The sequence below is a fragment of the Poecilia reticulata genome, chromosome 7 (genome assembly GCF_904066995.2).
Source record: "Poecilia reticulata chromosome 7, P_reticulata-male-v2, whole genome shotgun sequence".
Classification (NCBI taxonomy): domain Eukaryota; kingdom Metazoa; phylum Chordata; class Actinopteri; order Cyprinodontiformes; family Poeciliidae; genus Poecilia; species Poecilia reticulata.
Genome location: NC_088836.1, coordinates 2,107,915 through 2,123,375, shown reverse-complemented (window position 1 = coordinate 2,123,375; position 15,461 = coordinate 2,107,915).

The window sequence follows — 15,461 nt, the reverse complement described above, 5'->3', positions numbered from 1 at the left end:
CTCTCTTGCTGGTGGTGGGAAGAGAGCAACAGGTTATGAAGCGTACGATTAAACCTTTCACATTGTCCATTTCCAGCAGGGTGGTACGGTGTGGTCCTGGACTTCTTGATGCCATAGAAATGACAGAGCTGCTGGACGAGGGAACTTTCAAAATTACACCCCTGATCCGAGTGAACATGGGCTGGTACACCAAACTATGAAAACCACTCTGTCACCAGGACATGGGCCACAGTAGATGCATGTTGATCTCTGGTTGGTATGGCCAGGGTGTACTTGCTAAAAACATCAGTTAAGATGAGCACATTCTCTCAGCCATCTTGAGAAGGCTCTAGGACTGTGAAATCCATGGCAAGGATCTCATTGGGTCGTGACGCTAGCAAATGGTCCATATAGGTCCGTGCAGTAGGCTGAGTATCTTGGCATCGCTCACATGACCTGCACCAAACAACAACATCAGCGGACATTTTTGGCCAGTAACATCTTGTCCTCAGAAGTGAGAGAGTCCTGTCCACACCTTGATGTCCATGGTCTTGGTGAGCCTGAGTCAGGACCTCCTCCTTCAAGGCTGTGGGCAGCAACAGCTGTAGCATCTCCTCAGCACCATCGGGGAGAAAGTTCTTGCGATCCACCAAGCGATCCCACTGCCTCAGGAGTGCCAACAGAGGTGACGGTAAGTTCTTTCGCTCTGTGTGGTCGGGTTGTTTCTTGCGAGCCCAGAAGCTCCAAAGTTCCTGCAAGAGTGGGTCAGCATGCTGTAATACTTGCATATCCTTTGTGGTGCATTCAGGAAGGACAGTGATGGCAGCTTGAGTAGCATCCTGTCTCTCCATCATCAGCTGCAGAGATTCAGACAGACTACTCCCTGGAACAAGAGCACCAACCTGTCTCTCCAGTAGATGGATGTTTTCTGGAAAGGGCATCTGCATTCCTGTTCGTACGCCCGGACCGGTACTGGATCTTAAAGTCAAAGGAGGCAAGTTGTGCAGCCCATCAATGTTCAGTGGCACCCAGCTTGGCAGTACTGAGATAACTGAGGGGATTGTTATCAGTTAATACAAGACATTTATGCCCCCGCAAGTACTCTCTGAATTTCTCAGTCATGGCCCATTTAAGGGCTAAAAAATCAAGTTTCATAGAGCTGTAGTTATCCATATTACGTTCAGTCGGTCTTAATCCTCGGCTGGTGTAAGCGATAAGACGCACCACCCCATCCTGTTGTTGGGAAAGGACAGCCCCCAGACCACCATGGCTCGCGTCCACTTCTAGAATAAAAGGCAGAGAAAAGTCAGCGTAGGCCAGCACAGGTGAGGTAGTCAGCCTCCTTTTCAGTTCTTCAAAGCTCTGTTGGTGTTCTGCAGTCCAGCCCTCAGTGATGTCCTATCTTGGCCGCTTCTTTGCTCTTGGACCGCTTAGCTGTCCCACTAGTTGGTGAAGGGGCGCAGCCAGCTTAGCAAAGCCTGAAATGAACCGCCGATAGTAACTGGCGAACCCAAGGAAGGACCTTAGCTCAGTGGATGTGGTGGGGTGCTGCCAGTTGACCACTGCCTCAATTTTAGATGGATCAGTTGCAACACCTTTATTAGAAATTACATGGCCCAGGTATTTAACTTCTGGTTGAAGAAAGGAGCACTTTGCCAGCTTTGCCTCGAGACCCTCTTTCTTCAGGTGTCTAAGCACCATCCCCAGGCGCTCCAAATGCTGTTCCACAGTGGAAGAAAACACAACTATGTCATCAAGATACAGAAGTAATGACTGATTCCGTTTGTCAGAGAAAATGTGCTGCATAAGCCTCTGAAGCGTACTGGGTGCATTACAAAGGCCAAATGGCATTCTATTCCACTCAAAAAGACCAAATGGAGTGCAGAACGCTGTTTTATGACGAACTGCTTCTGCAACAGGTACTTGGTTGTAACCACTTGCCAGGTCCAAGGTAGAGAACCAGCAAGTGCATCTAAAGACTCCTCAATGCGTGGTAATGGAAAGGCATCTTTGTGGGTTTTGCTGTTAAGCTGCCGATAGTCCCCACACATTCTCAGGCTCCCATCCTTCTTTTTGACAAACACAATGGGAGATGCATAGGGACTGCAGCTCTCTCTGATCACATTAGTGCTAAGTAGCTGATTGATGTGATTCTTTACTGTTTCATAATCTGACGGTGGTATACAACGGTAACGCTGCTTTACAGGAGTCTCCTCAATAAGGGGTATGTCATGACTAATTATAATTGTACACCCCAAGTCATCATCATTTTTTGCAAAAACAGATGAATAATCCCTAAGAAGGGTCCTCACTTGACCCTGATGTGTACTGGGTAGTTGGGAAAGGTCAATGGCCTCAATTTGGTCCTGCACAGTTGAAACTACAACCTGAGAGGACACCTTAGCTGTATATGAGAGTTCTTCTGTAACACCAGTAGGCAGACTGATAACATTAACAGCCACGCTTACCCAGAACAGTGCAAACAAAGGAAGCAGATTCAGTTGACGTCACAACGCAAGCAGCCTCATGACAAGTGAAAGCTTGCTTATATGCAGCAGCTGAAATTGGCCTTAAAGTGGCAGCATACCATTTATGCTGCTACATAGTGTAAATATACAGTGTGAATATACACTTGCTCAAGTATATTTTGTGTATATTTTAAAATATATGCTCAAAATAGATTTTTTAAAATTCCCTTTCTACTTTAAATTATTAATTTCACTATGTTTTAAATGACATCTCAGTGTAAATTTTAGGCTAATAAAGTATGCTTTTTTTAAACTTTATTTATTTAACCGAGTGAACCCCGTTGAGATCCAGATCTCATTTTCAAGAGGGACCTGGGCTACATATGCAGAAGTATGTCTTTTAGGCACACATAAAGTACTTTTCATGTAATTTTAGGCATACTTTTTAAGCACATAAAAAGTATGTCTTTTTAGGTGCCTTAATAATCTTTTACTATTTTTGTTAAAATTGCAAAGAATAAAAAAAATTATAATCATGATGTAATGTTGTTTAAGAAAGTACCCAAACCATTTTCAGATATGATGTAAGATCTATAATCAACGGCATTAGTACCAGTTCACACTCCAGATCAGATGGTGGTGGTATTGCACACTTTCATTTTTTTCAAAAAACGCCATAAAGAGAAGAAAAAACTTGAACACAGGGAACATAGGCCGTTTCTCAATACTCAAGAACATCTCAATACTCAAGAACACAAGTACGTTCTTGAGTTCTTGCCAAGTACGTACCCGCAAGAACAGTTGAAAGTCCGTTCTTAACGAGTTCACAAGGACGCAGTATGCTAGTTCGCCAATGGGGTATATGCCACGGACTTTCATTTTAGCACTTCCGCATTTTTTTGCCACATAGAATGTTTCCGGTGAACAGGCAACAGTATGTTAGCAGTGGCTCCTCAGTAGCTGCAGGACTATTAATGATGCTTATATAATTATTCAGACATCCTGAAAAGCTCCAACAACAACAAAGGATTTAAGCTGGATGTGTCAAAACTTCACAATAACTTCGAAGGTAAGTTAATAAATCATTTGTATTCACCATAATGCCTCATATGTCTGACGTAGCTAACAGGGACAAGCTTACAAAGGTGCTATGTAAATGTTAAGTGTTTTGATTATCTGTACAGTGTGCAATCTACATATCTATGCTGTATAGATAGACATCTTAATTTTTCACTATCTTGAGCTTTTTTAATGTGTTGTACTTTAAAACCAACACCTAGACATTTCAAACCTAACTAGATTATTCTGTATTAACAGCAGAATAAGTAAAAAAATTGTGAAACCTTCTAATTGATTTGTGAAATTTGTAAAATGTCAATAATGGATTCCAGAACGCATTAGATCTGAATTATTAATTTGGCATTATTTGTTATTTTAACTTTCAGTTTTCTTTCTTTTTTTTTATCTTTAATTAGGTCCGAGCAGCTAAGCGCTGCGAAGGCCTATTGTAATCGCAGGATTTCTTATTCTTGTTTTTATTATTTTTCCGTCACTTCGTGGGGCTGTTTGGGGGCTTTATCATATTCAAAAACTCACCAAATTTCACCCAAAATTGTCCCCCGACGAAAATTTTCGGATTCTGGTGGAATCCGAAGTGGGAGTGGCCAAACGGTTCTATAGCTGCCCCCAAAGTGAGTTGGGGGAAACCGTTGGTCGTAGAGATCTGAAATTTGGTAGGTAGGTAGATCTCCCCAAATCAAGAAAAAAGTCTTTTGGAGGTACCCCCTAAAATGCTCAGGAAGGCTGCCATTTTGGGTCAAAGGTCAAATTTTGGCCATTTTTCCATTTTACTCACGTAGAACTTTAACGAACTCCTCCTAGGGACTTTGACCTATCGGCTTCATGGTCAGGATGCAGTTAAGGGGTGTGGTATTAAAAGTTATCAAAATGGTGAGTTTTCGTACATGTTTAGGGGGCGTTCCGGGGCGAGAAGTTGGCGTACTCGCCACAGAAAACCAACCGCTACAACTTTCACATAGAAAGGTCAATGGGCACCAAAATTGGTATGAGGGATCCTGGTTGGATGCCTGACAATCCTATGTCGTCATAGTCTGACCTCACCTAAGCCCTGCCCCCTCAGTACAAAAAGTGACCTTTTTTACTGGGAAAGATCCAATTGTGGCTCTCCTGACCTAATCTAGATGATCTTGGGTCAGATGACTGATAAGTTGGTCTCACTTGCTTTAAAGCGCTAACAGTTTCCAGTGGAGGGGGTGGCCAAGCCTCAAATCTGGCCATTCGCCATAAAACATCAAGACTGGGGGAACTGCGCCAGAGCGTCAGCGGTGGCGAGAGTGGTGGTGCAGGAACCCCCGCGGTGGCAAATAGGCTGGAGTGGCGCTTTACTGCGAGGGCCTCCAACGCCGCTTGCGGCTTTAGTATATAGTTGGAGTTGGACAGCAGTTCTGTTTGATGGCTTTCTGAAGGGAGAGATTGGCTGAGCTAATGTTGCCAACAACTTTTCTCCTGCTATTAACTTTTCTGCTTTTCTTTATATAGAAAGTATTTCAATCAGTTGCTCTGTTTCCATTTTGTATACAGTATTTGTTTATACAGTATTTTTTTTATTTTTACCTTAATGCTTACCTGGTCAGTTGAGGTGGAAATGCACATCCTCTTGATTTCTGACAAATGTCAGAACCACATGGACTGAGCTGGTTACATCAGATCAATCTGAATCTTTATTTCTCATTAAAACGACTTCTTGTAATTTTAAGACATTGTTATAAAATTGCATCTTTATTCTGCTGTATAAAGATGCAATTTTATTTCTGCTGTATTTATTCCTCTCCTTGGGCTGCCACCTTATTGTGGTGGAGGGGTTTGAGTGTCCCAATGATCCTAGGAGCTATGCTGCCTGGGGCTTTATGCCCCTGATAGGGTCACCCAAGGCAGACAGGTCCTAGGTGAGGAACCAGACAAAGCGCAGTCCGAAGACCCCTTATGATGAACACAAACTATGGACTTGGTTTTCCCTCGCCCGGACGCAGGTCACCGGGGACCCACTCCGGAGCCAGGCCTGGAGGTGGGGTACGAAGGCGAGCGACTGGTGGCCGGGCTTTGACCCATGGAGCCTGGCCGGGCTCAGCCCAAAGAGGAGATGTGGGATCCCCCTTCCGATGGGCTCATCACCTGTCGGAGGGGCCAAAGGGGTCGGGTGCATTGTGCTATGGGCGGCAGCCGAAGGAGGGGGGACACTGGCGGTCTGATCCTCGGCTGCAGAAGCTGGCTCTTGGGACGTGGAACATCACCTCTCTGGTGGGGAAGGAACCGGAGAGGCTGAGAGGTTACGGCTAGAAATAGTCGGCCTCACCTCGACACATGGCTCTGGTTCTGGAACCAGTCTCCTTGAGAGGGGCTTCCATTCTGGAGTTGCCCACGGTGAGAGGCGCCGGGCTGGAGTGGGCATACTTGTTGCCCCCCATCTGGGTGCCTGTACGTTGGGGTTCACCCCGGTGAACGAGAGGGTAGCTTCCCTCCGACTACGGGTGGGGGGACAAGTTCTGACTGTTGTCTGTGCTTACGGGCCAAACAGCAGTTCAGATTACCCACCCTTCTTGGAGTCCTTAGAGGGGGTACTGGAGAGTGCCCCTCCGGGGGACTCCCTTGTTTAACTGGGGGGACTTCAATGCTCACATGGGCAATGAAAGTGAGACCTGGAGAGGCGTGGTTGGGAGGAACGGCACCCCCGATCTGAACTCGAGTGGTGTTCTGTTGTTGGGCACCAACACTGTTTATAGTGGGGATGGTGCACTGCTGACCTCAACTCGGGACGTTGTGGGCCGGTGGACGGAATACTTCGAAGACCTCCTCAATCCCACAAACATGCCTTCTGTTGAGGAAGCTGAGCCTGGGGACTCTGGGTTGGGCTCTCCAATCTCTGGGGACGAGGTCGCCAAGGTGGTCAAAAAGCTCCTTGGTGGCAGGGCCCCAGGGGTGCATGAGATCCGCCCAGAGTTCCTTAAGGCTCTGGATGTTGCAGGGTTGTGTTGGCTTACGCGACTCTGCAATATCGCATGGATATCGGGGGCAGTTCCCCTGGATTGGCAGGGGAACTGGGGTGGTGGTCCCCCTGTTTAAAAAGGGGGACCGGAGGGTGTGCTCCAATTACAGGGGGGTCACACTCTTAAGCCTCCCTGGTAAAGTCTATTCAGGGGTCCTGGAGAGGAGGGTCCGTCGGATAGTCGAACCTCAGATTCAGGAAGAGCAGTGTGGTTTTCGTCCTGGTCGTGGAACACTGGACCAGCTCTACACCCTCAGCAGGGTCCTGGAGGGTGCATGGAAGTTTGCCCAACCAGTCTACATGTGCCTGTGGGGGGTACTCCGTGAGTATGGGGTACCGGGCCCTTTGATACAGGCTATCAGGTCCCTGTATGACTGGTGTCAGAGTCTGGTCCGCATTGCCGGCAGTAAGTCGGGCTCGTTTCCGGTGAGAGTTGGACTCCGCAAAGGCTGCCCTTTGTCACCGATTCTGTTCATTACTTCTATGGACAGAATTTCTAGGCGCAGCCGAGGTGTTGAGGGGATCCGTTTTGGTGGCCTTAGGATCGCATCTCTGCTTTTTGCGGATGATGTGGTCCTGTTGGCTTCATCGGAACGTGATCTGCAGCTCTCTCTGGAACGGTTCGCAGCCGAGTGTGAAGCGGCCGGGATGAGGCTCAGTGCCTCCAAATCCGAGGCCATGGTCTTGAGCCGGAAAAGGGTAGAGTACCTTCTCCAGGTCAGGGGGTTTCGTCCTGCCTCAAGTGCAGGAGTTTAAGTATCTGGGGATCTTGTTCACGAATGAGGGAAGAAGGGAGCGGGAGATCGACAGGCGGATTGGGGCAGTGTCTGCAGTGAAGCGGGCGTTGTACCGGTCCGTCGTGGTGAAGAGAGAGCTGAGTCAAAAAGCGAAGCTCTCGATTTACCGGTCGATCTACGTTCCCAACCTCATCTATGGTCAATGAGCTGTGGGTCATGACCGAAAGAACGAGATCACGGGTACAAGCAGCCGAAATGGGTTTCCTCCGCAGGGTGGCCGGGGTCTCCCTTTGAGATAGGGTGAGAAGCTCGGTCAACCGGGAGGGACTCAGAGTAGAACCACTGCTCCTCCACGTCGAGAGGAGTCAGTTGAGGTGGCTCGGGCATCTGGTCAGGATGCCTCCTGGACGCCTCCCTGGTGAGGTGTTCCGGGCACGTCCCACCAGGAGGAGGCCTCGGGGAAGACCCAGGACACGCTGGAGGGATTGTCTCTTGGCTGGCCTGGGAATGCCTTGGGATTCCCTCGTAGGAGCTGGAAGAAGTGGCCGGGGAGAGGGAAAACTGGGCCTCCCTTCTGAAGCTGCTGCCCCCGCGACCCGATCCCAGATAAGCAGAAGAAAATGGATGGATATTCTGCTGTAACAATGACTGAATTCTTGAAATTAAAAATTCTTGTATCCTGACCGTAATGCTCCCTTATACAACTCACAGAACAGATGATTGAAATAAAGGCACTTTTTTAAAGTATTTTCTGTGATTTTATTATAGAAATTGAGGACGGGAGGAATCGATTAAAATCAAATCTGGTATGAAAAAAAATCTTGTAAGTCATATCATCCAGTCTTATTCAGTATATTGAATTATATGACTAACTACATATTACTTAATATTCACTTAATATTTCTTTGCTGGTATAACCTAAAAGTGTTGCATTTTAACATCTCACTTGAATTCTTGATCTACATGCAAATACTTGATACAACGTAAACACAGAGAAATGGGGAAAACAAGGTTTGTGAAATGTAGATTAAATTTTATTGTAGGTACAAACAGGTTAGCAAAATGAACAGTGAATATATATTTCATAGCAGCTAATCAGACATGTTTGCCTTTATTGGTGATGAAAACTCGTCACTCTGGAGGAAAGGAAGACTGGGTCAGCCCTGTCTAGGATGACAGCAGCAATAAAGTCTGCAGGTAGATTTTTTTGGTTATACAGAAGGATGCATTGATGCATCCTTGATAAAATGGGCGGAGCAAGAACACATCCGGGTACTTTGAGCGTTCTTGCCTGGATGTGTACTTTGAATTGGAACAGCACTTCGGCCGCTGTCGATGACGTTTCACGAGGACGTGAGAACACAAGTACAGACAAGAAGGCATATTGAGAAACGGCCATAGACATAATAGCTGTGTCCGAATTCAGGGTCTGCATCCTTCGAAGGACGGATTTGTAGGCCGATTACGTCATAACGTGGCGACAAGGCCTGTCCGAATTCAAAGACTCCTTCAAATGCGTTCTTCTTTTCCCCAGATTTGAAGGATGGGTCCAGTGTATCCTTCACGGCCTACGATATCCCATAATTAATTGCGGGTTTCAAAGGGGCGTTCAGGCAGAGCATCAAGTGCGGTGAATAGCGACAAATTATTTAGCTATATAACACTTTAAATGACACAACGTGATTTGGTGCAACGTTTTTAGGCGAGAATGTAAGTGTGTAAAAATCAAATATCTGCTCGGTTCATCACCTAATTGCAATATTGCTCTGACATTTTCAGACCTGTCTGCTACCGCTGCGTTAACAGCCCGCTCCCCCCGCCAGCTGGGCGCTCCAGGTTCGGTATACCGAGAGAAAACGCCTAACTCCTGGCACATTGTTATAAAAACTCCCGCTAGCTTTCCCCAATGAGTGAGAGTTAAACATCGATATTTTTCAAACAGGTCTGGTTGAAAAATGTTTGATTTATAAAGTATTTCAAAGCAGAGCACATCGGTTTGATTAATTAAAGTTAAGCCTTCAAACATCCATCCATTTTCTTGCACCCTTGTCCCTTAATGGGGTCGGGAAGGTTGCTGGCGAGTCCACAATGTCTTAAAATTGTATTATTTTTTTATTTGCCATTTTTCTGTACTCTTTAAAATACAAATGCTTTCTCTATTTAATTGCTCTATTGTTCTTTTTTGTAGGTTTTTGTAAGGTGCAGTGGTGAAGTGAATGGGAATGTTCTGTCGTTGATCCTCACTCATGTTAGGAACATACCAACAGTGTCATAAAGTGTCATTTAGTAAATAATGACAATTTTAATGAGAATTTGCTTTAAAAGTTGGATGACAAGTGTTATGTTTATGTCAGTGTCATGTCAGTCTTATGCATACCCCATCAAATACAGTGTTACCAAAATAGTAATATATAGAAAGCACAATGTAATTATAATTTTTGTTCTTTAAAGTAATAACTTTCATGTTTTTTGTCACACTTAAATTTTCATGTTCATTGTGTTGAATTTTGATGTGTAAATTGATAATTTATGTAAAGTTCATAAAGTTGAGTAAAATTGGACAATTTTAAAATGTTGGTAATAAAACAAAATATTTGAATTACCTTGAACATCATGTGTAATTAATCTTTCCATGTAATTGTAGCCTAAAACAATGCAAGTACTGTAGTGTAGTTATGCATGTAATGTACAAAATATTAAAGTAGGAATTTCATGAGTAATTAAAATTGTACTTTATTAGCAATAGTAGTAAATCAAAACAAAAAATTAAGTGTAATTTAAATACATTACTAAAATAATAGTAGTATAAAGTATATTAAAAGTATATTTTTACTATAATTCTAAGATGGAATTAGTACACACAAAATATGGAATATTTCTCTTGAATACTACAAAAAAAGTACTACTTGAAGTTGTTCCAAAAAGTATGTTGAAGTATACTAAAAGTTGTAATTTAATACTATTTAAATACTACTAAAATATACTAAGCACAAAAAAAGTTGTTCCAAAATAGTACAGTTAAAGTACATCAAAGTATGCTAAAGCATGTTAAAATTTTGTATATTAAAGCATACTTTTTTTTTTCTTGGGATATAACTATGTTAACGAATTGCTGACATTGCTGACATCAAAAAAAAAAAAGTTTTTTGATTTAAAAAATGTGCTAGGTGAGTTTTTTTCAGTTATATAAAAATTTGTGTATTACAAAAAACTGCAATGGAAACACTTTTTCTTATCACACGAGTCAGGTGATCAACAACCAGATGTTACTACTGGCTAAGAAGACAAAGAAATCGACACGAAGTAGAAGGAAGATGATGGTTCTGCATGATTTTTAGTGACTTATTGTGTAAACAAATTTGTTCACATGTGTTTTTAATTGAATTTCTTCAATGGACCTTACCACAAGGGCCGCGTTTCATTGACTAATGCACATTTTACGTCTCAGCGCAGCTACCACGTGCGTGACCGTCTCACAAACGCAAGCTACAGTAGTAAACTCATGCTAATGTACATTGTGGACTAGCAGACCGGCAGAAAGTTTTTGCATCAGGACTCGAAAAAGAATGGTTCTCCACTGTCAGTGGGGTATCTGCACAGGCGAAGTCAGGTATTCTGATCATATTTGTGGAACTAAAATTCACAGATTTCCAAAATCTGAAACGGAAAGCCTTGCTTGGATCAAAGCTTGTGCACGACCGCATTTGCAGCTCAACTGTCGTAGGATCAATAAGAACAAAGGAGTGTGTGCTGGTGTAAGTATTATTGCTTTGCTTTCTTTGTGTTTAGTGAATGACAAAAAGTCAATAATAAACACATCCATTATGAAAACTTTTTAGCCAAGTACAGCATAATGGCAGTAACGATACAACTTCTCCACCTTGAAGCCTGTCTGTTACAGTCTTACGTTAGCTGAACAGATCAATATACAATGTGTACCGTATCTGACATACATTAAAGATTTTATTTCACCTGAAAAGGCTTTTTGCTAAACTGTAATTGTGTTAGCCACGCTAATCGTGTTAGCCTCCAAGTACCGTGTATCAGGCCTAGGCACATAAGAACATTTGCCAACAGAAATCACCCTCAAAACCATAAATGCCCGACTTACCCAGCCTTGCAAGAACAATAGGCATCAGTGATCTTGTCCACAGTATATTTATGCTGAGGGTGTGAGGATCTGCTGTGTTCCTCATCGACCGGTAGCATTTAGCTGTGACGTGCACAATCTTGGAGGCATCGCGTGGCTCAAAACCCTTGATGTCGTCCAAAAAAGATGACATGAACTTGTTGGTTCCCCTGTCCATTGTCGTGGTGATATGTTTTGAAAATCCGGCAGAAAACCCACACATGCACAGGGAGAACATGCAAACTCCATGCAGAAAGACCCCAGGCCGGGAATTGAACCCAGAACCTTCTTGCTGCAAGGCAACAGCTCTACCAACTGCGCCACGGTGCAGCCCGAATTTTTAAACAGCTGAACTATAAAAATATCAACATAAAATTTATGTTACCGTAATTCCGCCACACGTAGCGCAATCTAAAAAATTCCAACGGTTTCTGAAAGGGGAGACGTTGCACTTTCCAGCAAATATCGGGTTAATACGGCAACTTCACAGCTGCAGGTGCAGAGTGTAATTAATCCGGAGGGCACTCCTTTAATAGATGGTAAATTGCGAAAATAACTTGCTGGATATTGAAAGTTCTGGTTGTTATGGATACATGGGTAAGTATATCATCTCAAAGGACATTTAAATAACTACTTACAATTAAAATAAGAAAGATTTATTTAGTTAGACGTTTGAAATATAGGCATAAAGAGCTCCGTCTGGGGGCCAGACTTTCAAGCAAAGCGATCATTGGACCAAACGGCCCCCCTCAACTAAACTGTAGATAATAGACAAAGATGTCTGCCAATCAGAATTCTAGCTCCTGTGTTCGGTAAAGAAACACGTTTACTTGAGAAAACAATTAAAAACAAGTGGAGCAGGGCATGGCTAGAGGAATGGGGACAAGACGGGAAGTTGGCGGAAATTTTTACAAAAGGGGAGCGCTGGGATTTCTTTGGGGGGCGTTTGGTCGAAGGTAAACTTTACATCTTACAATCACTACAACACCAGTTTAGACTTTGAGCAACTTTCTAAAACTGAATTGTGTAACATTAAATCATGCCTGGCTGCAACTGTATCGGTGGCAGCTCTTCTTCTATTCAGTGTTTGTAGCTTTTGGCGCAGCTCCTCTCTTGCTAGTAGCTTCACCATCAGGTCAGCGTTACACCGGCTGATGACTGCTGCTGTGATTCACTTTGTCTGGAGTCTGATTTTCTAATATTTTATGTTTTATTGAGGATTTTTGTACATATGTTTTGGCAGTTCTGTGATCATGTCAAAGCAGCAACTTATATTAGAAAGTGTTTTATTGTCCGTCTGGATGCTGCCCGCTTCCATGGAAGGACAACAGAAAATGGCTCTTATAAACATGTAATTACTAAAATCACGATATTCTCACTTTGTATCCCTCTGAAAAATGAACCCATTTAAATAAAGAAATCCCTCCATGGGTGATACCTCAATAGAGAGCGTTCATTTTATAGCGTTAACACCGGAGCTGTAAGTGGTCCGGTATGAAACGGGGGTGATAGAACAACACAGCACTTTTAAATTTCAATAATCAGAATGCAGAAATTGTTTCTGTTGTTTTAAAAGGTTTATGCCAGTCTGCCTTTTCCCTATCAATACGCCCTGCACCTTAGGAGGTAAAAAAAAAAAAAGACGCGCACATTGCGCAAAACTCTGAAACAGCAGAACCGGGATATAAAACGGAGCGACGAACTAGATGTGAATTATGGCATAAAAACAGAGAATCCAACGCTGAACAGTGAAAAAATCAATACATGATGTGAAACACATGATGATACTCTGATGTCCCATTCTCCAGAAACGGAAACTCTGAAGTGAATAAGAGCTATGATTAATGTAGTTACAGTTCTATCCATGTTTTAATGTTGCAGAGCTCAGTCGTTTTGCAAATAGTTCAGTTTAAATTGGCATGTTGTACATCTTTTATTTGGTCATTTTGTGGAATATTTAACAACTAGAAAATGGCAAAGAACAAGAATATATTTTCCACTCTGATTGGCTTCTGTTGGCCTACGAATTTTAAGTTGAATGTTCATTAAATTTTTCATTTGTGAAAATAATTTCTATTCCCATGACTTTTTTGTTCTCTGGGAAATTATCTTGATGATAAATACAGAAACAAGCATAAAAATCAAAACATCTACAATAGTGATAGTAATATTAATAATAAAATAATAGTCAGTGCAAAGTAGCCTACAAATTCTTTGGTGGGGGGCGGTGAGGGACCTGGATAAAGGCTAGGGGGGCGCTGGGCTGAAAAAGGTTGAGAAACACTGGTTTAGTTGGTAATGTTGCATGTTCTAAATTACTTGCAAAAACATTGACTGTAAGGACTCTTATTTAATGTTGAGGGTTTTTTGCCTGTAAGGCAAACCTTTAGGGCACAGACATTTTACATTTTGTTTTGAGTTGAAATGTACTGAAGTCTTATTTAAGTTTGAGTGTTTAGCTTGTTAATTGTATTGTTAGAAGCAATTGTTCACTATTCAAAGACACCTTTTATTAAACTGTGGCAATAGCAGAGTTATAGTAAATTTATATCATAACTATAAGTTTCAGGCTGAGGATTTTTTTTTACTTTAAGCCCTCATAAGATATGGTAACATGTAAAATCAGCAGCGCTTCGCTTTCACAGACGGTGGGACTTCGTCCAACTTTTAGGGTCACTTGGAAGGAAAGCTTAAAGCAGGGGTCACCAACCTTTTTGAGCCTGGGAGCTACCTCACGGGTCCAGAGCAACACGAAGGGCTACTTTTCTTGGCTCAGCCTTTATAACAATAATACATATGATTACATGCCGTCTAATAATATTAATGTTAGGGACTATTCACAATAGTTAACAGTAATCATTACCATGGCAGCTATGGTTAATTGCTATTATGTGATCAGACGTTCTTAGTTCAGTTTTAAGTTTGATTCCCTTTCTTAAGGTTTTCTGTGTGATTCTAAATTTCCCACAAGTGACTGACAGTCTGGATTATTGCAGCTGCTGGACGCACTGTGAGATTTTCCTTTAAATAAAAAAAGAAAAGTTATTGTATATTTTTATTATCCCTCTTTATTATTAACAAATTGTGCAGAGAAAAAAATGTCCGACAGATTATAAGGTAGCACAAAACTATCCCTGCACCTGACCTGTAAGTGCGCATCTCTCCAATGCGCATCATGTGCGCGTCGCACAAAACCAGCGCAAACTTAAACCACTAAACCCTTTTTTAACAAACGATGCTAAATACTAATAAATACATGGTGTTATTTTTTTAGGGATGGTAGGAGACCTCTGGATTATGGCACAGAGATGAAAGCAAAACAGAATGAAGAAGAGTTTGAATTGATACTGGTTAAATTTATTTCAGCTCTAAGTGTTTAATATCTAGGTGTTTTTATGGGAATGTGGATCTTTCAGATCAATTTGAGAAGCAATTTTGATAGGTGCACTTAATTTTATTGTGTCATGTAGCACGGGGTGCTGGTCTTGGTCTTGACTTGGTCTCGGGTTTGGTGGTCTAGACTACAACTCTGCTACGTGGCTCCTTGGTTCCATGTCCTCCCCTTTTAGTTGGATTTCTTTCCAAATAAATGCCACTAGTGGCAAAAAAAAGTGAAGTTCATTCTATGTTAGGACAGGAGACAAGATGTTTTCATCCCTGAAATTATGATGCATAGAATCACATATCTAAGTCTAAACTAAGTTACAGAGAGTAAACACAATAAAAACATGCTTTATCTGTGGCATTGTTCATTAAAATGGCACATTTCTGATGTATTAAAATTAAATACAATCGGTACACTTGATATTAGCGATTAGGTAATGCATTCAGCAAGTACTTTTACTTTTAATACTTAAGTATTTTTAAAAGCCAGTACTTTTTTACTTTTACTTAAGTAAAATGTTAATGTGGTACTTTTACTTTTATGAGTACATTTTTGTCTGTGTATTTGTACTTTTATGTAAGTAAATTTTTTGAGTACTTTCTCCACCACTGGTCGTTTTACTGGGAGGACTGAACCACTCGGCTACCCACAGGGGTCTCACTGACCCGGAACCCAAACTTGCAGTCTGAGAAAGTCTAAC